Genomic DNA, 17249 nt, shown 5'->3' with positions numbered 1-17249 from the left:
AGTGGGCCTCTAGTTCCCCAGTTTGTACGCGCCAACCTTGTAACGTGCGCGCGGGGCACACGATACTCCTTAAAGCCTGTACTATGGTATGTTGACGGGCTTCACCTTAAGAGAAAGGACTTTCGTATAGCTATTGACCGCGTGTACCTGAATGGAGGCAAATCAGACTTACACCCACTCTGTAATAACAATGATACGTTAAATAAGTCCGAAATGCAACGACACGTCAGAACGGACAAAAAACAACACAGAAGATGCTACCAATTTGTTAATAATACGGTCGCCAGCCTAATTAGGCATTAACTGAGTTTCTTCCCTGTACAAGTTGATGTACATTCATGCAAAACAACACGTAGCAACACTGCGTAATATGGTAAATTTTAGAACCAGAAAATCTATTGAACTGATTATTTCACATTCTGTACTGATATGGATAAACCATAAATACATAACACTATACTATAATGTTTACTACAAAACTGTCTATTGATCTGATTAAAATCGGGCAAAGGTTACCCTAGAAATAGCACTTTCGAATCACACACACACACAATGTCAATTTTGATAAAGATAAAACACTGATAAATTGTGGTTTTTATTTTGAATTTAACTTTGCTGGTCAAATCAGTTAAGAACACTTCAGAATTCAAATGAATAAAAAGGGGGGGGGGGTACCCTGAAACTGTTATGATCACTGTATAAAAAAATTGATTACTGAAATCAATATGCGCTCAAGACTTCCAAAATATGAGTTACTACTCTTTTTATCTTATTTCCTGCTTATTTAAATACCTTTATATCTGTCTCAAAAGAATTAAACTTCATTACTAAATCAATATTAAAGTTATCTTCCAACTTTGTCAGACCTTCGTTATTCATTTACTGGTTCATTAACAAAATAGTTCTTTAAACATCATTCTAATATAGCTAGGTCTGCAGGTAATTATTATTAACACTGTAAGTAGGCTGTTTATGTTTTCTTTATGTAAGTTTGCTGTTTATGTTTTTTATTGGCAACGTTACATAGCACTCTATATGAAAATCACTGGCTGTGCTGTGTGCAGTATGTGGCTAGTTTGCATTGTTGTCTGCCATTGTTGTCATGAACTGCTATAGCTGGATGCGAACAGCGCGTAGCGCTGGTCAGTTGGAGGTGAGCCGCCAGCAGTGGTGGACGTGGGGAGAGAGATGGCGGAGTTTTGATAATCTGTAAGACTGAATGTCAATTATGAATATTAAGGTAAATACATTGTTTGTTCTCTATTAATATCTTTCATTTGCTAACTATCCCTATCAGTAGTTAGTACCTTCAGTGGTTTGAATCTTTTATTTAGCTGGCAGTAGTGGCGCTCGCTGTTTTGCAGTAGCTTGAGTAGCGAAGATTTTTGTGAGGTAAGTGATTTGTAAAAGGTATAGGTTAAAGTTAGTCAGGGCCATTGTTTTGTAGGGGTTATTGAAAGTCAGATTGCGTTGCGCTAAATAATATTGTGTGTCAGGTTAAGCACAGGCTTGTATAATTGTTCTAAGTGGACGTTTCACATGTAAAATTGTTCAAAGGGGACGTTTCATATGTCGACCCTTAGCCTAGGATACCTCACTGGAATCTTCTGATTTTTTCTTGTAGTTTGTGTATTTAGTGTAGCTTTTGTTTATTGCTAGTGCGTAATTGTAGAGAGAATCTCCTTTGTAGTTGCAGTCTTTCATTGTTGTACAGTAAAACAGTTGTGGCATGCATGTAGCTTTGCGCCAAGTATTTCGCTGCTGCAATTAACTAGATATTATTTTCAGTGCTATCTTAATGTGTTCTCTTATTTTTGCTATTCAAATTGTGCTTTTCTGTGTTATCGTGTGAAATATTGTGACAATAATGGCGTGTGAAAAACGTAACACTCGGCTCCAAAGTAAACTAAGAAATGACAGTGAAGACGAAAGCAGTGTGTTGGCCCCACCATGTAATGAGTTAACTAATGTTCAAAGTAGTAATTTGGTAACTGTGCATAGGGAAATGGAGCGGGCGTCAAACAATGGTGTAGCCAGTCAAACAGGTAATGAACAGGGAAGCATTATCGATCGATCGGTCGGCAACAGCTCGCCTCAGGAATCCGAAATGATAGGACACAATTTTGCAAATACTGTAGATTCAGGTTTTGCGTCCTCACCGTTTTCTCAAATGAGTCAAGACACATTTTCTGCTTGTCAAAATGTGAATGTTGCCGGTGAAAATCCACTGCCAAAAAGCATAGAGAAACAGATTCCAGACACTAATACATTATTATTGCAATTAATGCAACAAATGGAACAAAATCAGAGACAAATGGGACAAAATCTTCAAAAGTTAGACACAATGGAACAAAATCTTCAAAAGTTAGACACAATGGAACAACACCAGAGACAAACACAGCAACAGTTAGACGCAGTGGAACAAAATCTTAAAAAGTTAGACACAGTGGAACAAAATCAGAGACAAACACAGCAAAAGCTTCAAAAGTTAGACACCACACTTGAACAAACACGTGAAGATTTAACTACTGAATTACATAACATTGAATCGAAATGTCAGAAAGTCTGTAATGATGTAAAAACACAAATTTGTGAGCATTTCCAACCTATTTTTTCGCGGCATGAAAATACATTACAGAATCACGAAGCAGCCATAAAAGAACTGCAAACTATTGTTCATGAAAATCATGAGACCTTGCAAGCTAAAATTGACTCAGTTGCATCTACCGATTCGGTTACGCAACTTGCAAAAACTCAGGAAAACTTAAAGGACACAGTAGAAAGACACATGGGGGAAATTAGTTCATTATCAGAGAAAGTAGCCGAACTTTCGGATCAGGTCACTAACTTATCTACAAAGGTAGATGATGATCTGAATGACACAAGACCCATAGCCTTCACTGACACAGAAGAGTATGAACAAATTAGAAAATTCAAACAAAATCAAAATCAAATCAACACACAGTACAAAAGAGAAATGCGGGAAGTACAAGATCAGCTGACACAGGTAATACAAGAATTACGTATTTCAGAGGACACTCGCGCTCCAACACGGGAAGAGGAACTTAGAAATACGCAAAAGCCACAAAATAATAACACAGGGCATTTCGGTAATTATGAAAGAAATTGGCAAGGTACACCGAATTTTGAGATGGAACCGCCGACACGATATGCTACTCGCCGACACGATGATTTTGACTATAAGCTGTTCATTACTACACGTAAATTCAAAACATTTAAGAATTCTGGCAACGACATTCATCCACAAGCATGGCTCCATCAATTCTCTCATTGTTTCCCTCCCAACTGGTCATTGGAGCACAGGTTAGAATTTATGTGTGGCTACTTAGAGAATGAACCAGCTGTAAGAATGCGATCGGTCATTCACGATTGTCACAGTGAAGGAGAATTTTACCACGCCTTCCTCTCAGCATATTGGTCACAAGCTACACAAGATCGCGTAAAACATAGCATCATGATGATGAAACACTTTGAACAATCTGAATTTTCCAGTCTTGTCAAATATTTTGAAGACATGTTGCACAAGAATCAGTACCTGTCAAACCCATACAGCCCCTCAGAACTCATCCGCATTTGCTTAATCAAACTGCCTGAACATTTACGACATATTATTTTGGCAGGACGTTGCAAAGACGACATTGAAGCTTTTCAGGGACTGTTACAAGAACTGGAAATTGACACAGACAGTCGCGGGATGCGAAAACAGGAAAACAATCACTATAGGTCACATCCGTCACAATTCCGTGACGACAGAAACAATAAATGGCCACGACAAACCTATTCTTACAACGTAAATCGTGACCAAAACAGACACCACCCATATGACAACCACTGGCAGAGTAATAGTTACAGGGAAAGATCACCTTTCCGCGGTAATGACTATCACAGAGACAATCAGAGAAACAGACAATATGGGAACCAATATAACTATTATCAAGGGAGACAGAATAACTTTAGACGCAACGGTCCAGCACGCAGTTACGACTCAGGCAGAAATTCTCCACCACGTGACCGACAAACAAGAAACTATGTAAACTACCGACATGACGACAGACGATATGATCGTAACGACAGACCTGAATTGCATCAGAACTGGCGAGATTTAAACAGAGCAGAGCACTCTCGTCACGATGAATTTGTAGAAGTTAGGTCTCCAAATCCCAATAACGACGCGCGCCAACAAAGAGACAATAGGCGATGACTCACACCACTGGCAGCCACAAGACGTACTTATGAAACTGACGACGCAGCTGCCGTAGCTAGTAATTACGTAAAAATGGAAGACATTAGGGACATCTTACTCCAGGAACACGACGTAAAACATAACAACATTGCATATCCTGTGATTCATATTACTGTAAATGACGTAAAATTTACGGCAGTACTTGACTCTGGCAGTCCCATTTCAGTAATTAGCGAAACAGCTTTTAGCAAATGCAACAAAGCGAACGATTGCCCCACACTTCCGTTACGTAAGATTAAATTACAAGGTGCAATCTTTGGAAAAAGTGTAGATGTACGCCAACAAACCAATTTAGAATTCGTTTGCCAAAGCCACAGCTTCTCTATGAACTTTCTTATTGTTCCATTATTGTCGACGGAAATTATACTGGGATTAGACTTTTTGAATGAATATAAAGCAATCTTAAGCTTTCACGATGCTGAAATAAGTTTAGAGAAAGAAGGTAAGTCAATAGCTTTGAAATTTGAAGACTGGCTCTCAAACCATGATGAGGAAATTAATCGGCTTTACCTTCTGTTAGATAACAGTTCGGAATTTTCTACGGAACTAGACACTAACAATCACTCTGCAAGTACTGACAGGGATGACATCGACGGCATATTTGAAATTAATGAGTTAATTCAGAATAAAATTCAAACAATTGAGAATTGTAATGACACTGATAGGCAGGACCTTTTTGAGATTTTACAAGCACATTCCACAGTTTTTACTCACAAAACAGGAACAATCAAGGGATTTCAATACCAATTTCGTGTTCGTGAGCATACTAAATTTTGTGTAAGACCATACGTAATTCCAGCACATTATAGGGACCGTGTTAGAACAGAAATACAATCTATGCTTGACGAGGGCATTATTGAGCCTGCAGTAAGCTCATACAACAATCCGTTACATGTTGTTGAGAAGAAAAATGGATCGATCAGACTTGTCTTAGATTCGAGACAAATCAATACTATCATTATTCCTGAAACAGACAGGCCGCAGACGATGGAAGAACTTCTTCAAAATTTTAATGGTGTAAAAGTGTTGTCTTCCATTGATCTCAGATCCAGCTTTTATCAGATCGAACTTCATCCAGAATGCAGAAAATACACAGCTTACCTTTGTTTCGGCGTTTGTTATCAGTTTCGGAAACTTCCTTTTGGTTTGAACATTTCTTCCGCAGAATTCATTCGCGGGTTAAATTCCATAATACCTGAGTTCTTAAAACGTCACATCACCTTATATGTGGACGATATTCTAATAGCAGAAGCTTCATGGGAACAACATAACCGCATCCTCAACAGTTTGTTACGTATTTTTGCAGAATCTGGAATTACAGTTAACTTGGAAAAGTCTGAATTCGGTAGGACAAAGGTGAAGTTTTTGGGACATATTATTTCTTCTGAAGGCATTCAGCCGGATCCTGAAAAGTTAGAAGCAATCAGAGCCATTCCAGTTCCATCTACAAAAAAACAAGTACGTAGTTTTTTAGGTCTCGTAAATTTTTACCGTCGTTTTCTGAATATGCAAATTCTAGTTACACCAAAACTTTGTTCTCTCATTGGAAAAAATACTATTTGGAACTGGGACGAACAAGCACAGTTGGAATTCAATTCTTTGAAAGAAGCGTTACTTCACGCGCCAATACTAGCTCATCCAGATCTGTCACAAGATTTCTGCCTTAGCACAGATTCTTCTAAAGTCGGTCTTGGTGCCCACTTATTTCAAGAAGCCATAGAAAATGACACTACTGTTCAGAAAACCATTGCTTTTGCTAGCCGAGTGCTAACAAAATCTGAAAAAAATTATTCCGTTACTGAATTAGAAGCTTTAGCTATCGTTTGGGCATTTAACAAATTCCGTTTCTTTCTTTCTGGTAAGCACGTAAAAGTATACAGTGATCATCGTGCATTACAATTTCTTATGTCATCAAAATTAAATCATGACAGGCTAAAACGTTGGGCATTGTTTCTGCAAGAATTCCGCTTCACAATAGTCTACATTCCCGGCAAGGAGAACATTGTTGCGGACGCGCTGTCACGCGCACCGGCTGAGCTTGAGAAAAGTAACACAGAAGGCAACCTCGAGAAAAATTTCAGTATTCTTTACATTCAGAAAGTCGCCTTTGAAAACTTCATCACCACATCTTTAAAGGACATTGCTCATGAACAAGATAAAGATCCGATTTGGAAAGACATCAAAGGTAAATGGCATGAAAAGACACACACTCAGATTCGGCATTATTACCTGGTTAGAAACAACATACTCTTCAAACGCTGCACTGTTGATGACAAGCTATGGGTACTTTGCATTCCAGACGATTTTGTTAATAAGCTCATTTGGTACATTCATTTCAGCTATGCACATTTTGGCCCACGAAAATGTTTTCATATTCTTCGAACGACTTGTTATTTTAACAATATGGAAAAGCGAATTCGAAGAGTCTTGTCTATTTGTAAACTTTGTCAAAAGGCGAAACCGTCTACTATCTCACATCGTGCTCCGCTGTTTCCTATCATTCCTTCTAAATTAAAAGAATTTGCTGCTGTTGATCTCTTGGGACCGCTTGTCAGAACATCTAGTGGATTTGCATACGTTCTAGTCGCTGTTGAACTTACTTCAAAATTTGTTTCTTTCACTCCGTTACGTAAAGCCACTGGACGGTCTGTATCCAACGCCTTTGTTAAAAATTTCTTACGTGAAGTGGGACACGTTAGTAAAGTCATTTCAGATAACGGACCGCAATTCAGATCTGCTGTTTGGTTACGCATGCTTCGGAATCATAAAATCAAACCTGTTTTTATTTCATTGTATTCACCACATTGTAACCCGTCTGAACGGATTATGAAAGAAATCAATAAGCTTTGCAGACTTTATTGTCACAGAAAGCATCAGCATTGGGACAGATATTTACACTTATTTCAAAATGTGCTGAATGAAATGCCTCATGATTCCACTGCTTTACCACCTACTCTTGTACTGAAGAATGTAGAACCTCCGAACAGAATCAGAGAGCTTGTACCTTTCCCGAATACACGTAAACTTCGACACAAAGACATAATTGATTTGGCTCTTAAAAATATAAAATCTGCAGCAGAGAAAAGGAGAAAACTACACGGTAAAGCAAATGCAAAGAAATTATATATTGGTCAGAAAGTTCTCATTAAAGCTCATTCATTGTCACATAAGAAGAAACACTTGAGTCACAAATTCTTTCTAGTTTACAATGGACCTTACAGAATCCGACGTATACCACATGATAATTGCGTTGAAGTTGAAACTCTGCGTACTAGGAAGAGTAAAGGTTTACACCACATTTCTCATGTAAAACGATTTATTGACAGATAATCTGCTTTTTAACTTTGTCTTTGCAATTTTCACTTCACACCACTTGTACAATTTGTCACACTGAGAAACTGGTAACATGCAACTATGTTTTAAAGCTAACTAACCATCCAGTCAAGAACATAGGTAACTTAGACAAGTAATTGCGAATGCATTATTATTGCGAACAGACGACACATTCCTCCTTGTTAGTTGCACGATTACATAACGAATATACGGCTTACATACTTAGAACATATACCAGCACTGCTAATGAAATTTTCATGCAACATTTTGGTTTGCTTGAGAGTGGATTCAGGATTTGAGGTGCTTTCTGTGAAATGCCAGATGACACAGTGGTTGGTTTGTGTGACAGCTACACGATTATATCACGACGTTACTAATGAGTGACAATTTACAATGTTGCTTTTGCGGTGTATCTGTTTGATATCTGCACAGTTTTTCTGAATTCTTCTGTAAAGTAAAACATGTTTTAGTGGTGACTTTTGTGCTATTGCTACAAGGAGACAGCCTTTTCCGTAGGACAACAATACGTTACAGCACAGTACTTTCCTCATCACGGCAATAAGCGTAATAACTAAGTTATCTATACGCAAAGCATTTCACTTTTGTGTATCATGAGGTAAGTACATTGACTTCTACAGAACTTAGCTTTCGGAGGACAATAACTACGACACTTCCCAGAGATTATCTTACAGCAAGACGCATATTTAGCGCTACTGGACACGTGTTTGAGTGATTAATTTTGTACTTAAAACATTTATTTTTAAAGATTTTTGAATTACAAAGAATGTTTTTCGTGATACATTTCATTCCATTGCTGTAATCTGTAACACCTGAGGATACAATTACAAAACCTCAGGGGGGTACACGCCTACTTTGTGTACCATGTGTTTGGCAAGCACAAGGAGCCCTAGCTAATATGGTATTTGCTTATACAATTTAACACATCGGTACCATATTTCTCTAACACGAATTACACAGCTATCTGATCATTTAACAGAGAAACAAACATTTTTTTTTACGTCAGTGACAGATGTTTACGTAATTACACCGTTGGGTAACTTCACACTTAAGAAACTGTACTTTGTCTGTACCTTTTGCACTGTTCATATTTTTTTGGTACCACTGTGATACTATGAGAGCTTTGAATGATGTATTTTGGTATAAGATCATAATTTTTAAAGTACGTTTGAGGTAGATGACACTACCGAAATGAGCAGAGAATTTTCTTTAGGTTTTGAAATCATTGGAAGAAGCTACGACGTTTTTGACATTTGACTGAGGTGTTATGATGTTATTTTTACGACGACGATGTGTATTATGCTGTTGAGGTATGTTTATGTCAATAAAATTCTTGACCTGTGAAATGTTTTTATATGAGACTGTCACTGTAGCGGAAACTACTGTCGTAAATATTTCCGTAAGAAAGTTAAGTGACCACCTGCACATAATGCGACGTGGGCACCCAGGTGTGTCAGACACCTGGAGAACAAGCCTTTTCAGACGCTCAGGTAGAAAAGAAAGCCATTAGGATGTGCCTTTCATCGCTAATGCGACACGCTCGTTACTTGAAAACATATGATTTTTGTAATGCGTTGTGGGCAAACAGCTGTGTCAAACACCTGGAGAATAAACCATTAGGATGTGCCTTTCATCGCTAATGCGACACCCTCGTTACTTAAAAATTTATGATATTTACTGAAATGCCTAACAAAATGACAAGAAATATTTTTACATCTGCACACCTGATTATGACAAGAGTCTTTGTACGAGAGTTGAGAGCAATTAACTTATGAAATGAAATGTCACATGACTACTGAATGACATTTTTATGCTTTGGTTTGTGTAATTGCTTATTTCATTTGATGTCTGGTTTCCAGCTGTGTTGCAGCATTGCTTTTATAAAATGAGATGCATTTGCTAATGTGAACTCTTTCTGTCAACAGATCTATTAAATGATAATTTTGTAATCCACATTCTTTAAAAAAGGAGCACTTGGAAAGGAAAGAACAATAAGAAGTAACTCGTAACAGTAACACTTAATTTTCTTTTCAGGTACATGGTAATATTTTTTTTACAATAAGTTGTTATGGTGCACCACTTTAATTACATAGACATTAAGATGACCACTTTAATTACATAGACATTAAGATGTGAATATGCATTTCCCTTGTCTGCATTGTTGTTTTTACTGTAATATTTTTTCTGCTTGCGCTATGTCATGTTTAGGTATAAGTTGCTGCTGTTTGCAAGGCATAGTGTTATTGAATTTGACTTTTGCTAATTTATGCTGCTAGCTTTGCCAATTTGCATTTCTTTGTCATTTCTGTTTGTGTTGATTTGTTGTGATGCTGCATTGCCTCGTCCCTTGGTATATATATCTGAGCTCAGTAGATTTAAGTTAGCTTAAGAGGGGGTAGACTATATAAGAAACTGACTATGGAGAATAGGTAAAGAAGGCATTGCGAAGAAAGATTTGGGCCCCAATGAGTATTGTACAATCAGAAATAATTACTTTGAAAGAAATATGAATAGAATACAGGAAGGAGGTATAGGTAGGATTATCTTGGAAATAAATAATGAGGTAAGAAATATGTGAACACATAAATACAGAAAGCATGCTTGGATAGGATTTTTTTGGTGGAAACAAATGTTGAAATAAGACGAAAGATCTATCGAATGAAGTTGTGGGGTGGACTGCAGTACCAAATGTTACACTGAAAACAAACCCTGTCCTTTCCTTTTGTGTTATCCCACTATGTGTTTGGGTACCCTTGTGTATTTGTGTTTTTCCTGTCTTTATGTGTTTAGCTGATGAGAGCTCTGTTGTAGACTTTTTCTAATAATATGTTATTTACTTTGTAAAGATGCTTAGACATTATTTATTCTGTGTTGTTTTAATGCTCATGTGTGAAGTTGAATTTTTAAAAGTGATTCTGATCTTTTATGTATGTACTCATGTCATCATTCCTGTAACACTGATGTATATGTTTATTTCTATTGTTTTGTAAAGCCTGCACTACAAATATTATCTGTATTGTTATGTTTTTAATGATGTATTTTGTATCTTTGTAATTGTATTCTTATGTTATATAATTGTAATTGACACCAGTTACTCAAATTAAGTAACTTGTAAGCATTCATTTCACTGCACACATTTCTGTTGGTCATAGTATATGGACAATATGTGAGAAGTAGGGACTGTTAGTGTTTGCACGTGTGTTAATAATTCAGCAAGGGACTGGATAACAGCATTGCTGGTTCTAAGGACAATTCCAAAAACTTTGTGAGTGCACAAGTGGTGGTTATGGATTTGCTCTATTATCCGCAAGACTCTTCAATGGTGATTGTGCACCTGCACAGTCGCAACAGATGGCTGCTGGCCATCTCTACAAGGACAACAGTGGGTCTGCTCCTCTGGTGGCCCACCAATACCATACTCTCTACCAGGACTACAGTGGGTCTGCTCTGTGATGACCTACCTACCAATCTTCTTCAAAACGTCGAATGACTCTGCTGTGGGTTTGCTCTGTTGTGGCCCATTACCTGTCAGCATGTCAAGAGTCAGCACTGTCTTTCCGTTGTAAGGACAACACTACTTCTTCAAGACTGCATGGAAATCCACTACTTCTATGTGCAATTTCTTTTACTAATGAGACTTTGTGAAAAACAAAAACTGTAATTACTATTATGATGAACAATCTGGACTGTCTTTATGGACTGTGAGAAAATTTTAGCTTTTGACCAACATTGTATAAATAAGTGTGTGCATTTGATATCTTTGTTATTGTAATTATGAAAAATTTTATCAAATCTTTATTGGCCACTGCCCAAAAATATTTTGTAAAATTTTTTGTGGGGAGCATGGGGGCTATGTAAGTAGGCTGTTTATGTTTTCTTTATGTAAGTTTGCTGTTTATGTTTTTTATTGGCAACGTTACATAGCACTCTATATGAAAATCACTGGCTGTGCTGTGTGCAGTATGTGGCTAGTTTGCATTGTTGTCTGCCATTGTTGTCATGAACTGCTATAGCTGGATGCGAACAGCGCGTAGCGCTGGTCAGTTGGAGGTGAGCCGCCAGCAGTGGTGGACGTGGGGAGAGAGATGGCGGAGTTTTGATAATCTGTAAGACTGAATGTCAATTATGAATATTAAGGTAAATACATTGTTTGTTCTCTATTAATATCTTTCATTTGCTAACTATCCCTATCAGTAGTTAGTACCTTCAGTGGTTTGAATCTTTTATTTAGCTGGCAGTAGTGGCGCTTGCTGTTTTGCAGTAGCTTGAGTAGCGAAGATTTTTGTGAGGTAAGCGATTTGTAAAAGGTACAGGTTAAAGTTAGTCAGGGCCACTGTTTTGTAGGGGTTATTGAAAGTCAGATTGCGTTGCGCTAAATAATATTGTGTGTCAGGTTAAGCACAGGCTTGTATAATTGTTCTAAGTGGACGTTTCACATGTAAAATTGTTCAAAGGGGACGTTTCAACACAAACTTTAATTTTTCATCTCGGAACACTCGGATTGCACAACATTTGGAAAGGACCCTGTCTAGGTTAGTAGTGAGGATAATTAAATGATAGGAAAGTTCTGGTAAAATTTAAGTTGTTATTGAACAGTATGGAATAATATTAACACTGGTCCATACCAATACAGTACTAAAAGTTTCAACCTGTTTGTATCGATGCGGCGTTTGGCAGACGGCGAGATGGCGAGGCACAGAGCACACATACAACCACAGCTATGGCTCTTGACATATCGGCACTTTAATTCTTCTTAAGGGGCTCCGGAAAGGCTCAAAATCATGAAAAGTTCAATTTTTACTTTTTTGCGTTTTCTGAATCTGCAGACTATTACCTTTTAATAGATATATAATTTATTCAATTCCGAAAACTACAACTATTTTTAAATTTTTTTTGAAATGTGTTCTACATGGGCGTGACCCACTGTGGCGCTGTTAAACTGCTGGCAAATGGTGTTATTATTAACGTCCGTGTTCATCAGGTACATTTTAGTGATGTGAGATAAAGTACGTGTTGTGGCTAACCTATTTTCAGAGACTTAGCAGCACCTGAACTGTTGAAAAAATGTATTCACGGAAAAACACAAAACCCCAATGAAAGTGTAAATAGTGTTATATGGTCGAGAATCCCCAAGACTGTATTTGTTGGAATAGAAACACTTCAGTTTGGTGTGTATGATGCTGTTGCGACTTTCAATGATGGCAACATTGTAAGGTGCAAGGTATTTAGAAATATGGGAATGAAGATAGGTTCTAACACGGTACTAGCGATGCTTGCTTTAGACAAGGAACGCCTTCAGGCTGCAGACAGGGCTGTAAAGAGTCTAGAAATACAAGCAAGAGTAAACAGGAGGAGGAACAAGAGGAAGCTGGAGGAGGAGTTTGCAGAGGATGAAGATAATCCATCCTATGGACCTGGAATGCACTAAAAAGTTAATCCAATCTTTGTCGCTCAATTCCCAAAACTTTTATTTTCTCATACTAATTACATGTTTTCTAAGGATCTTCCAAACATAGTTGTTTCAAACTTTCAGTAAATGTTACACAGTACCTTCTGCATAATTTAACACAGCCTTTTTCCAAAAAACTGTATATTTTTGAATATATAAATAAAAAATTGCAAAAAAATGTTGTGAATTTTCATTACAATTGAAAAAATCATCTTTAATAACTGAACTAAAATTTTGTAAAATCCCTGTGTTAAGTTGTAGCCCATATTCCAATAAATAATCTGTAAAAAGTTCAACTTCCTACCTCAAATACTTTGTGAGGAAAGACGTAATTTATAAGCGTTATTTTAACATTGCAAGTATAGGGCGTTCCGGAGCCTCTTAACATCGCCATACTTTTCCGTTTAGTGCCTATGGAATTTTGCCATGCTGTATGGGCGTTGGAACGGCATATCCGAGGCTCAATGAAACTGCGTCTTCCAGGAGAGCCTCCTCGCTCCAGAACGTGTTGCTCATACAGGGTGTTTCAAAAATGACCGGTATATTTGAAACGGCAATAAAAACTAAACGAGCAGCGATAGAAATACACCGTTTGTTGCAATATGCTTGGGACAACAGTACATTTTCAGGCAGACAAACTTTCGAAATTACAGTAGTTACACTTTTCAACAACAGGTGGCGCTGCGGTCTGGGAAACTCTATAGTACGATATTTTCCACATATCCACCATGCGTAGCAATAATATGGCGTAGTCTCTGAATGAAATTACCTGAAACCTTTGACAACGTGTCAGGTGGAATGGCTTCACATGCAGATGAGATGTACTGCTTCATCTGTTCAATTGTTTCTGGATTCTGGCGGTACACCTGGTCTTTCAAGTGTCCCCAAAGGAAGAAGTCACAGGGGTTCATGTCTGGCGAATAGGGAGGCCAATCCACGCCGCCTCCTGTATGTTTCGGATAGCCCAAAGCAATCACACGGTCATCGAAATATTCATTCAGGAAATTAAAGACGTCGGCCGTGCGATGTGGCCAGGCACCATCTTGCATAAACCACGAGGTGTTCGCAGTGTCGTCTAAGGCAGTTTGTACCGCCACAAATTCACGAAGAATGTCCAGATAGCGTGATGCAGTAATCGTTTCGGATCTGAAAAATGGGCCAATGATTCCTTTGGAAGAAATGGCGGCCCAGACCAGTACTTTTTGAGGATGCAGGGACGATGGGACTGCAACATGGGGCTTTTCGGTTCCCCATATGCGCCAGTTCTGTTTATTGACGAAGCCGTCCAGGTAAAAATAAGCTTCGTCAGTAAACCAAATGCTGCCCACATGCATATCGCCATCATCAATCCTGTGCACTATATCGTTAGCGAATGTCTCTCGTGCAGCAATGGTAGCGGCGCTGAGGGTTTGCCGCGTTTGAATTTTGTATGGATAGAGGTGTAAACTCTGGTGCATGACACGATACGTGGACGTTGGTGTCATTTCGACCGCAGCTGCACACGGCGAACGGAAACCCGAGGCCGCAGTTGGATCACCTGCTGCACTAGCTGCGCATTGCCCTCTGTGGTTGCCGTACGCGGTCGCCCTACCTTTCCAGCACGTTCATCCGTCACATTCCCAGTCTGTTAAAATTTTTCAAACAGATCCTTTATTGTATCACTTTTCGGTCCTTTGGTTACATTAAACCTCCGTTGAAAACTTCGTCTTGTTGCAACAACACTGTTCTAGGCAGTGGAATTCCAACACCAGAAAAATCCTCTGTTCTAAGGAATAAACCATGTTGTCTACAGCACACTTGCACCTTGTGAACAGCACACGCTTACAGCAGAAAGACGACGTACAGAATGGCGCACCCACAGACTGCGTTGTCTTCTATATCTTTCACATCACTTGCAGCGCCATCTGTTGTTGAAAATTGTAACTACTGTAATTTCGAAAGTTTGTCCGCCTGAAAATGTACTGTTGTCCCAAGCATATTGCAACAAACGGTGTATTTCTATCGCTGCTCGTTTAGTTTTTATTGCCGTTTCAAATATACCGTTCATTTTTGAAACACCCTGTACCAATGCCAAACTCCAACTACTACTGCTGAGCCCGTTATGCCGTGCCGCGCCCATGTGCATTTCCCAATCTCGCCTGCCATCCACCTTTTACCGCTCCCTTACAGATAGGGTATTCGCCCGAGGTTTTGCATTCTACATATCCTAATACATTGCCTACGTACGAACCAGACGCACAGTTACAATTTTCAACATGTTACAACAGTTTCAACATTTGTTACACTCCAATTCTATTACAATATTGTTTGACATTTGACATAAACATTTATATTCACATTGAAAATTATTTACAGTTTCCTTAACATAATGACATGAAACAAAAAAGAAATGAAATCAGAACATCAATTACACTAATTTATCGAAAAATCAGATGAAAAAAAAATTATTTATATGTACAATAGTACAGCGTTCTTGTTGTTACACATGCCCCTGTTTCCAGTAAATTTCACTAAGTGCAAATTTGATGGGAACACTAAACTTTATTTTTATACAGTGGTTCTGAATCTTTGAGTGAATGTACCATCATAAATGTTTATACCACAAACTTCCTTTCACTCACACTATATAGAGCTATGCTTTTTAATATATCGAGAACATTTACCTATCATTTACTTAAGTGCCTTTGGCACAGTCCATCCTCCTATCACAACATGATTTAAATAGCAAATTACGTATTATTAAATTTCTCAGAGAAATAAATTCAAAATCTGAAACACAAACACTTAACTACAAAGCATATACAAATACCTATATACACTATAAGACAATTTGTTGCTGCTTCCATTGAATGGCAGTCCATTTCCTTATTTACTAATACACACACACAATAATATTCAGAAAATTTACTAGACATATTTGCTGCCTATTATTCAGATTTGGGCAGTCCATTTCGCATCATTTTATCACATCTCCTGTACCACACTTAAATTCTCCTCTGACTATTTATCTGCCCCCTTTGATTTTTGGCAGTCCTTTATATTATGACTCATTTACTGCCCACTTTGGTTTTTGGCAGTCCCATCTTTTATCTGGCTTACAGCATTTGCTTTCTCTTTTCAGCCCTTTTCTACATACATCTTTACATTTATAATACATTTGGTAATCTGAAACTCGTATAAGTACATTAGCACACCGACATTGGTATACATACATTTACAAAGATTGGTTACATTTAGAATAAAATAGTTTCAGTATAAGATACAGCACGTTCACTGCAGATTGCTCTCTGAATGTACTTAGGTCACTCACTCCTAGGAACATACAGTTTCAGGTCCACAACGTTTCTTACACCTAAAGGTCTTTTGGATTTTGGGTAGATCAAGTAGTAAGTATTATCATGTGGAATGTTCTGTATTATATACGGTCCATTATAAATATATTTAAATTTGGAAATTTCATGGTTCAGTTCACTAGATTTTTCGTGGGTTTTTAAAAGAACATAATCCCCAATTTCAAATTTTGAAACTTTCAGATTTTTATCATGTCTTTTAGATCTAGATTCAGCTCTTTCCTTTGTCCTTTTTCTGACTAATTCTTTCTTTTGACTCAACCCCAAGCTTGTACAAGGTGGAAACTCTAGTTTTTCCTCAATTAAACTTTAACTTCTGCTGCCTAACAAAATTTCTTCCGGTGGGAACCCAGTAGTTTCATGATGTAAAGTGTTCATGACATTCTTAAAGTCCGATATAAACCTGCCCCAGGCTCTATGGTTATGACTGCAGTACGTTCTACTCAATCTCCCGATTTCTCGCATGTGTCTCTCAACCGGGTTGCTAGCTGGGTGGTAGGCTGAGGTATATTTAACCTCCACACCAATTTGCTCCATTCCTTCTTTCCAAATTTTGGATATGAACTTGGGTCCATTGTCAGATAGGAGTGCCTAGGGTTTCCTGATGGTTCTGAAGTATTCGACCATCCTACTAAATACAGCTTTTGCTGTTGTCTTTTTCAGGGGGTATAATTTCACAAACTTTGAGAATACTTCCAAAATTACTAAAATATATGCACAATTTCCCGAAGTCTTCGGGAGGGGATCATACAAATCTACTGATAATAAGTCTAGGGTGTCCTCAGGTAATGTACTTTGCATTGGACCTCTACTAGTTCTGTTCGGTACTTTGGCC

The sequence above is a fragment of the Schistocerca cancellata genome, chromosome 5 (assembly GCF_023864275.1).
Source record: "Schistocerca cancellata isolate TAMUIC-IGC-003103 chromosome 5, iqSchCanc2.1, whole genome shotgun sequence".
NCBI lineage: Eukaryota > Metazoa > Arthropoda > Insecta > Orthoptera > Acrididae > Schistocerca > Schistocerca cancellata.
The sequence above is the reverse complement of the archived record's forward strand: the minus strand, read 5'-3'. Positions refer to the sequence as shown.